We start from the raw sequence: 9,348 nt of genomic DNA, 5'->3' as shown, positions 1-9,348 counted from the left end.
TCTCCTTTACAGCTGAACTGAGAGGAGCAATGGAAGTTCTGAACAAGGGCTAAGATTGTTTTAGGAACATAGGAACATAGGATGCTGCCATATACTGAGTCAGACCGTTGATCCATCTAGTTCAGTATTGTCTACACAGACTGGCAGCGGCTTCTCCAAGGTTGCAGGCAGGAATCTCTCAGCCCTATCTTGGAGATGCCAGGGAGGGAACTTAGAACCTTCTGCTCTTCCCAGATCGGCTCCATTCCCTAAGGTAAATATCTTACAGCAGGCATCCCCAAACTGCGGCCCTCCAGATGTTGCTGAACTACAACTCCTAGCATCCCTAGACACAATTTTTTTGTGGCTGGGTATGCTGGAAGTTGTAGTTCAGCAACATCTGGAGGGCCGCAGTTTGGGGATGCCTGTCTTACAGTGTTCACACATCAAGTCTCCCATTCATATGAAACCAGGGTGGACCCTATTTAGCTAAGGGGGCAAGTCATACTTGCTACCACAAGACCAGATCTCCTCCTCTCCTTTATTGGGTACTGCCCAACGGCCACCCCAGGCTGTAGTCAGGTTGCACTCACTCCTAAAAAGCAGGTTCACAGCTTAAAGGTGCTATGAAATTTGATCCTTACTTTGGCTCCCCGAGTGGCATAACATGAAGCGCCTATCACCAGCATAGCCTGGTGTGCCAGTTGCAGCTCCTACTAGGCAGAAGTAGCCCTAGTCTGGTATGAGCATGCCTAGACCTTGCATTCATCAGTAGAAGACTTAGACAAGTGGCAACTGGATAGAGGGCCTTTTTAATCATGGTGCTCTGTATCTGGACTACCATCCTCGAACAGGTTCAACTGGTACTAATGCTGATGCCTTTAAAACACTAAGCAAAGACTTTTTTATTGACCCATGCTTTCCAGCATCTTGATTAGCATATTTAAGTTTTTATTTTATGTTTCAATTGGATTTTGTTGTCTGGTGATAGTGGCTGCTTTGGCGTTTTGATGTATTCTATGCTGTTATTATAGTGTTTCCATCATTTTACTGTATACTGCCCCAGGAGCTTACAACTCTTCTAAATAATTTTTTTTAAAAGAAAATTGGCTGAAGAGGCCATGCCAAAACCTGCCCCCATCGCAGTGTACTGCTACCTGAAGCAGGTAGCAGTAGTGCTACAGCAAGAGGCCTTATAAATGCCACACAGGAGCAGAAGGGAATGCTCATCCTCTCATCAAGGAAGCTGCAGCATCTCTGCTCACTCCAGGTAAAGGGGAAATGAGGAGGGAGCCGGCAGGAGGCCTTCCTGTGGGAGAGAGCTGTTAAAAGAGTGAAATGTTAAAATTGAAACTAGAAAATTGATCTTTGTTGTGCACCCTGAAAAGCAGGCAATGTTCTGATTGCCTAGCTACCCAGCTGTCGCTACACCCACATGTTTTTCTTTCTACTCACAGCACCCCCACCATAAGAACAGGTTTCATTTGCTATACTTCTGCCCGCACTCACACATACACAAAGAGATCAACTTGGCAACCCCTCCCCTTGGCAAGATGCCCTTTTATAGCACCCAGAGATACAGTACTCTTGCAATTTGGCAACCACTCCCATGTACAGTAAGGCATATAAATGGCAAACACCTCATAGACAGTGTCACAGAACATGACTGCATTCTAGTCCCATGATCAGATTACAGCTCTCATGATAAGAGAAGACCACTCTTATCAGCCCTGAGGGCCACTGCTTCAAAGTGGCGTTTATAAATGCAGCAGACAAAGGTCTACCTATAAGTCAGAGCTTATAGGCTTCTGCATTACATTAATCATATGTGGTAATCAGAAAAGCCAAATTTCCTAAAGACAGGAAACAATTTAGAAATGGGGTTTCCCCTAAATTGTATGACCATTGTAAAAGTTAGATACGTCAGGGTCTGTAACGATGGAGAAAAACAGATGAATGAACACGTGCATGATATCCTAAGGGGGAACAAGAAATGGGCTGGGCAGAGCTGCACAGAGTACAAGAGTTCTTTTCTCTGACTGGTGGGATACATGATCCACACAGATTTCTTGATATGTAAGAAAAGTAGCACACAGACCCTGGATGTCTTACAATACCTATTTGTTGCTTACAACACACTGGGAAAGCCCCATACATAAAACTCTTACATGGGTGAACGAACAACTTGTATGAGAACTATCTCTAGTTTCTCGTCCATCTGTGCCTAGAACCATTCAGCTCATGAGATCTCACACCCCACCACTCATACAGGCTTTTGCTGCAACGTAGAAGAGTTCCCTCAGTTCTCTCATATGTTCTTTCTCACCTTAAGGCCTTCTGGGCTCATTATAGAAATCCCTTATAGAAATTGTACACAATACAGGCTATGTCTGGTCTCTCAATCTTCAGCAATGCCTACTGGAACCACATATGGAAAGGTCCCCCTCTGAAAATGCCAGTATGGTTCTAGTTCTCCTGTCCTGGTGTGGACTTAGATCTAGATTAGCCTATGTCTGTTTAGACCTGTATATTATGGGGAGAAGCCCTTTTGCTGCTGCAGAAACTTTACCTGCCAATAAATATCTGAGGCGGGTCTCACAATCCGTTTTGCTGAATCTTTTCTGAATCTCTGCCGATCTTTTGCTGAAACTACGGGGAGAGCGGGCTAAGCCCACTCTCCCCGCAGATGATCCCTGCAAAAGCCCTGGGCTTGATGATTGCTGCAAACCAATGATTGCTGGCTCCATTACAGAGCTGGTGGGGGCTGGGGCGCTCGGGGACCGCACAGCCCCTGGAAGCCCCAGTATGCCCTGCGTGAGTGCGCAGGGAATACTGGGGAGACCCCCGGAGCCGGGAGGTGGCTTTTTGCCTCCCGGTCTGGGGTCTACTCATGAGTAGCACGCCGTGGCTACTCACGATAATGGAGCCCAGTTTTGCGGAGCGTTCGCTCTGCAAACCCGGGCTAAGGGTAGGGGCACTTAGGCAGGTTACCCGCCTAGGAACCACCGGGCTCGGCTGCAAGCCCAGTGGTTCCCACAATCGGGGAAAATCAGGCTAGGCTTTCCTAACCTGATTTTTCTCGATCATGAGAATAGCCCCTCTGTGTGATTTGAATGCTCAGGGACAGCAAAGAAATCAGATGGTATAAGGGAGGCAAGGAAAGGCTGAGCAACAAGCAAGAAGGATCCCAATGGCAGCAGGCGAGGTTGGAGTCCCGTGGTCCCCACCACGATGTGTGTGGCTGAGCAGCAGCAGTATATTCTGATTCATATTGGCATCAATGGGAGCTTTCCTCTTGGACAAATAGCAGCTAAGGGGCCCAGTTTGGGAACAAGGAGGGGGCAAGGGGTTTAAGCTTCTGTCCCATGTCATGATTCTTACCTGGATCTCCCCTCACTCCAACACTATTTACTGAATAAAATACAAGCCCCCAAACTGACTAAATATAACATGTAGCTGGTGTCAGCATAAAATCACAGGATAATATTTTTTGTATACAATTCCTTTAAAAACCCGAGGAAATTAAAAATGCCTTTGCGTTGTGCTGAAAGGACAGGAAAGGAGATGCCAGGCTGAGCATCTCATACATAGGGCATCATATCCCAATACCCCATAACCATCTGCCCCACCTCAGATGGTGGGAAACCAGAGGAGCACCTCCAAACTAACTGTAGAGCATGGGAAGGCTGGTGTGTGTGTGTGTGTGTACACATATATACTAATCTACTAAAGGTAGATTACTCTGTGGAAAAGCAATATATAATGCTGTTTTGTTGTCCTCACACTGAAAATTACTGTTGTATAATCTTTAAAAAAACAACACCCGTTCAGTTTAAGATGAGAGTTAAGATGCTTGCAATGTTCATTTGTGCTCTAAAAAGGGTGGAAATTGCAAGTTAAAGTGGTCACATCACATGAACTTCTGCACCATGTAAGCAGCAAAGATGTTGTACAGTCTCCTATATTATGCTGGCTTTACAAATGATGCTCCACACAAATGCTTTGCATTGATCTTTGGGGAAGCTCTGTGCCTTGTAGAGATGCACCAGGAAGCTGTAACTCTTAGAGAAGCTGCACCTCTTGAATGTCTTTTCCCCTGCCCAATACTGAGTTGAAAGACCAAAGGAAAGTGTGAATGCATGAAGCAAATTTGTAAAGCACAAACAATAACCACTAGCAACCTGTTTTCCAAGATCATATTGAATAATAAAATAACATTACCTCACTAGATCATCATGGCTATAATTGGTCATAATAAGCCCTTTGATGTTGTCATTTTGCTCTACTGATTTGGTGAGCAGACTGTCTATAATTTGCCAGGTTAAAGGTGGCAACCTTTTGTCAGGCCGCATCGAAATGACCGCATGAACGGCATCTGGCCGGTACAAACAGATCCGTAAAAGGACAATATCTGGCTATGATGAATCCTAATGCTTGAGGTGTCACAGTGCTCAGATAGCTCACACATAATGGCATCACTGGTATTTCATGGAGCTGCACTAACTCAAGTGAGGTTTTAAACCCCCCACTTTATCATAATCTCCTCAGACAGATAAAAAACAAAATCAATGGTTTGGGATCTACATCTATCACAACTTCCAGAAAAACCCTTTGTTAATATTAGGGTGAGGGAAGTTGCTCTAATTGCCTGGCTTCCTGCCACAGCTCACATCCACCTGAAGCTGTACAGTTGACATGAAAATAGATTTTCAGCCCTCTGCTCAATGCATCATCCACGGCTGAGAAAATAAATCAACCCTTCAATTTGGTGCTGTTAGGAGCAACCAAGGCAATCCCACAGAGAGGACAGTTCTTCTGTGCAATGCTCTTGTTCCCCCTATTTTAAGGCTCTCCAGGGCCTGACTCTTAGGAGTTGGCACACCAAAACCATAAATTCTGCTCAAACCACTTCTTACCAAGTGGCTCATCAAAATCATTAGTTGTGGACAGGTTCTTATGCACTCTGTACCCCACACCCCACAAAAGTAACCCCATGTTCTTCACCTAGAGCTCCAAATAACATGTTTGGAATCAGTTATGCAAGGTGTATTGTCCCATTTGACGGAATCTTGTCTTGTTCCATTTGATGGAACAGGGAGAGGAGAGCTGGTCTTGTGGTAGCAAGCATGACTTGTCCCCATAGCTAAGCAGGGTCTGCCCTGGTTGCATATGAATGGGAGACTTGATGTGTGAGCACTGCAAGATATTCCCCTCATGGGATGAAGCTGCTCTGGGAAGAGCAGAAGGTTTCAAGTTCCCTCCCTGGCTTCTCCAAGATAGGGCTGAGAGAGATTCCTGCCTGCAACCTGGGAGAAGCTGCTGCCAGTCTGTGAAGACAATACTGAGCTAGATAGACCAATGGTCTGACTCAGTATATGGCAGTTTCCTATATGATTGAATTCAGCCTCCTCTCATCCCTGCCTCTTCCCATAATAGCTTGTAGGTCTTCTAATTCCTGGGCCTTGCATCCCCCTGCTTTCCCCCCAGTACACATGCAGCATAGCCCCTCACATTCCTAGGCCCCCGTGTGATTTCCCCCCCTTGATTGATACCTTAAACAACCACCAAGTCTGGCATCTCATTGTTGCTGTAGCACTGCATCTGGAGACACTGCTGTGGCTGGAACTAGTAAAAGGGCTGGGTCAGGATTTGGCCACTGAATGAAGTGGCTATTTCCCTTCACTCTGATGCTAGGGATGTGCTTGAAACACGATTTGGCTTCCGAACCGCTGCACAATCCCTTTAAAACTGAGGGCTTCCACAGCCCCTTGAACACGGAGGAGAGCAGGTCCATCCCTGCTGCTTCTCTGCTCACTACCACTTCTGTACTGGTGGCGCTAACCCCAGCTATACATGTGCACCTGCGGCACTCTCCCCCAGTTGAGAGCTGGGGGTAACACCACCAGTACAGAAGTGGTACAGAATCACATTGCAAGCACATCCCTATCTGATGCAAGCTTTGCACCCAAGACAGAGTTTGAACAGCAGCATCTTCTTGCAACAAAAGGAGGTTTTTGTCCTCCTTATGGCTTTAAAGTAGCAGCACTTTTCCCCCATGCAGAGTTTTGACAGCATCTTTAAGACTTTATTTTATTAACTCATTCATTTTTTATGTTTACTTTTTTTACCGCCTTAACTTTCATGTCTAGGTGGTGTACAAAGTTAAAACTACAATCACAAAATTAAATTGTTAAAGCATATTAAGAACATAAGAACAGACCTGCTGGATCAGGCCCAAGGCCCATCTAGTCCAGCATCCTGTTTCACACAGTGGCCCACCAGATGCCGCTGGAAGTCACAGGCAGGAGTTGAGGGCATGCCCTCTCTCCTGCTGTTACTCCCCAGCAACTGGTACTCAGAGGCATCCTTCCTCTGAGGCTGGAGGTGGCCTATAGCCCTCCAACTAGTAGCCGATGATAGACCTCTCCTCCATGTAGTTATCCAAACCCCTCTTAAAGCCGTCCACGTTGTTGTCTGTCACCACGTCTTGTGGCAGAGAATTCCACAAGTTGATTATGCATTGTGTGAAAAAGTACTTCCGTTTGTTAGTCCTAGATTTCCTGGCAATCAATTACATGGGATGACTCCTGGTTCTAGTGTTATGTGAGCATTAATTGTATTAAAACAATTAAACTGAATGCAACTAAGCGCCTGGATAAACAGATGTATTTTTAGAGCTCTCCTAAAGGCCAACAATGAAGTCAAACCCCACATCTCAGCAAGGAGTGCATTCCAGATCTCAGGAACAGCTATTGAAAAGGCATGACTGATTAGCTAACAGCCCAATTGATGGCAGCTATGGGTGGGACCTCTTCTGATGATTTTAATAAACAGTAGGATCTGTACAGAAGGCAGCGCTCTCCTAATTGAGTCTCAGTTTTAATAATGTGTTCCATGGGGCAAGGAATGGACTCCTTGCTTTAAGACTTCCTTTTAAAAATAAACAACATTATTTTTCCAAAGGCAACATAAAATGGAAAGAAAACAATTTAAAAGGTATACAGGTAAACACAGGAAAGTAACAAATTTGCCAGCAAAAATCCGTCTTATTATTACTAAATCTCAGGTTGAATGCAAGCAGCCAAGAAATACTTGGCTTGAAAACTAGCCCACTGAGGTTGCCTGGGTGCTGGACCAGGCCTCAGCCACACTCTTTGAACATGGCACATGGCTATTTTGTTCACTAGCTGTATTGTTTTGTTATGGATGTGTCATAGTGGTAGCGTGCCACATGAGACCTTTGGAGATCCAGGTTCAAATCCCTGCTCTGCCATGACGCTCACTGGGTGACTCTTGGCCAGTCACTCTCTCTGTCAAAACAGGGTTGCTGTGAGGATAAAATGGGAGAGGGACCCACATACTCCATTTATGAGGGGGGATTCCGGGGGAAAGATAAATATGTGATAAATTGAATTAAACTTCCCATTCCCACGTCAATAGCTAAAAGAAAAAGTCCACAATTAACAAGAGGAAAAGTACATTAGAAATGTATTTCTCAGCGGGTAAATTGAGAAGCACAGAGATAGAAGTCCTACCATCTGTTCAGGGAATCCAAGACACACAGTGAGACTTGGAAGAAAGTGCTTTGAGTGCCCAGGGATCGGGCCTCCGACAATACATTATGATGAATAGTTAATAACCAGGCACTTATAATAAATGGAAATACACTCTTCAGTGTAAGTGTTCCATTGGCTGGAAATCATTCATTGTTCTCCTATTGACATTTCTCCAGCCTTAGAACTCTGCTTCCCCCCACTGACATATCACATGATGTTCAGAAGGTGTGGCTGGAGCATGGCTTCGGCTGCATAAAAGCTATTGCAGCTATACTATCTCATCTGCCCATTCAATGAAGAGATGTTGGTCTTTTATAACATCCCTCAGATATTAGCTTTGTTTTAAATTTCGGCCATTTTCTTTTTCCAGTCCCAAACCCCAGAACATGTTGCTGTCTCAAGATACGTCAGTGGCTCCATCTCATCAGGTAATAAAACAGCTCTTCACGGTAATGGGCATCTTAATGGACAGTCTGATTAAAATATGCTTTCAGAGTGCCTATAAAAGGACAGAGAATTCTGTGTTTGGTCACCAAAGACGATCCAGCTAGCCTGGGTAATTCTTTATTAAAGCCCTTTAACTGGAAGCCTATGGGAAAGGATGTTGGAAAAGTGAAAATAGAGATCTACTTCAGAGGCCTTTCTCTAAATACCTCAGAGATTAGGAGGGTGGTCACCAGAGGGAGGCCTTTCCTGTGGCAGTGCATAAACTATACAACCCCCTCCCTAAGCATACAGTGGACCCTTTCTCACAATCAGTGAGAAGGACTACCAGGCACACAGGGAGGAAGGCTGCTGAAATTTACCTCCCACACAAATGAGCATTGGGTTCATGCTGGGTGCAGCATATCGCGTGCTGAGACGGACACCGGCTGCCCCCGGCAACTTGGGAGTGTCAGGGGCCAGGACATGTCATCCTGGCCCCCAGAAATCCAATAATGCACCGTGCAAGTATGCAAGGCATTTTGGAGGTCCCTCTGGTACTAGCCGGGAGGCTGCTCCTGTGTTGGCGCCATGCGGTGCTGGCACACGAACGTTTTTATTTTATTTATTTTATTTATTTTACATTTATATCCCGCTCTTCCTCCAAGTTGTCCAGAGCGGTGTACTACATACTTACATTTCTCCTCACAACAACCCTGTGAAGTAGGTTAGGCTGAAAGAGAAGTGACTGGCCGAGAGTCACCCAGCAAGTCTCATGGCTGAATGGGGATTTGAACTCAGGTCTCCCCGGTCCCAGTCCAACACTCTAACCACTACACCACGCTGGCTCTCTTTTAGCCCCAGTTAAGGCTGCACTCGCTAACAGGCAGGCCTCTTTGGTGGGTTTACTGCCTGGGCACCACTGGCAGCCACGCAGCTGCCAGTGGTTCTCACGTGTAGCCAAACCCGGTCTTTGCTGTACGTGAGAACAGCCTCTAAGCATACTACCCTGATGCATGCTTGCTTTCTCTTTCTCTCTCTCTCTCATTCTATTTTTATCCTACCCTTCTTCCAAAGTAAATTCAGGACAGCATCCAAGTATGCCCCCCCACTTTTACCTTAATAAGAATCTAGTTAAGTAGGTTAGGCTGAGAGAAAGTGAGACCCAGTGGGTTTCATGGTTGAGTGGGAAAGTGACCTGGACCTCCCGAATCCCAGTCTGATGCTCTAACCACTCTGCCACACTGAGTGCTTGCTATCTTCTAGACATCAGCCAACATACTTCCTGTTCTCTCAGGCTTTTAATGGCATTAAAAATTTGTTCCCTTTTAATCCACTTTCAGGCTTTCATGCAAATAGTAAAATACCTTGAATTAATAAGTGCATGCAT

The sequence above is a fragment of the Hemicordylus capensis genome, chromosome 4, assembly GCF_027244095.1.
Source record: "Hemicordylus capensis ecotype Gifberg chromosome 4, rHemCap1.1.pri, whole genome shotgun sequence".
Taxonomy (NCBI): Eukaryota; Metazoa; Chordata; class Lepidosauria; order Squamata; family Cordylidae; genus Hemicordylus; species Hemicordylus capensis.
This window is presented reverse-complemented; position numbering follows the sequence as displayed.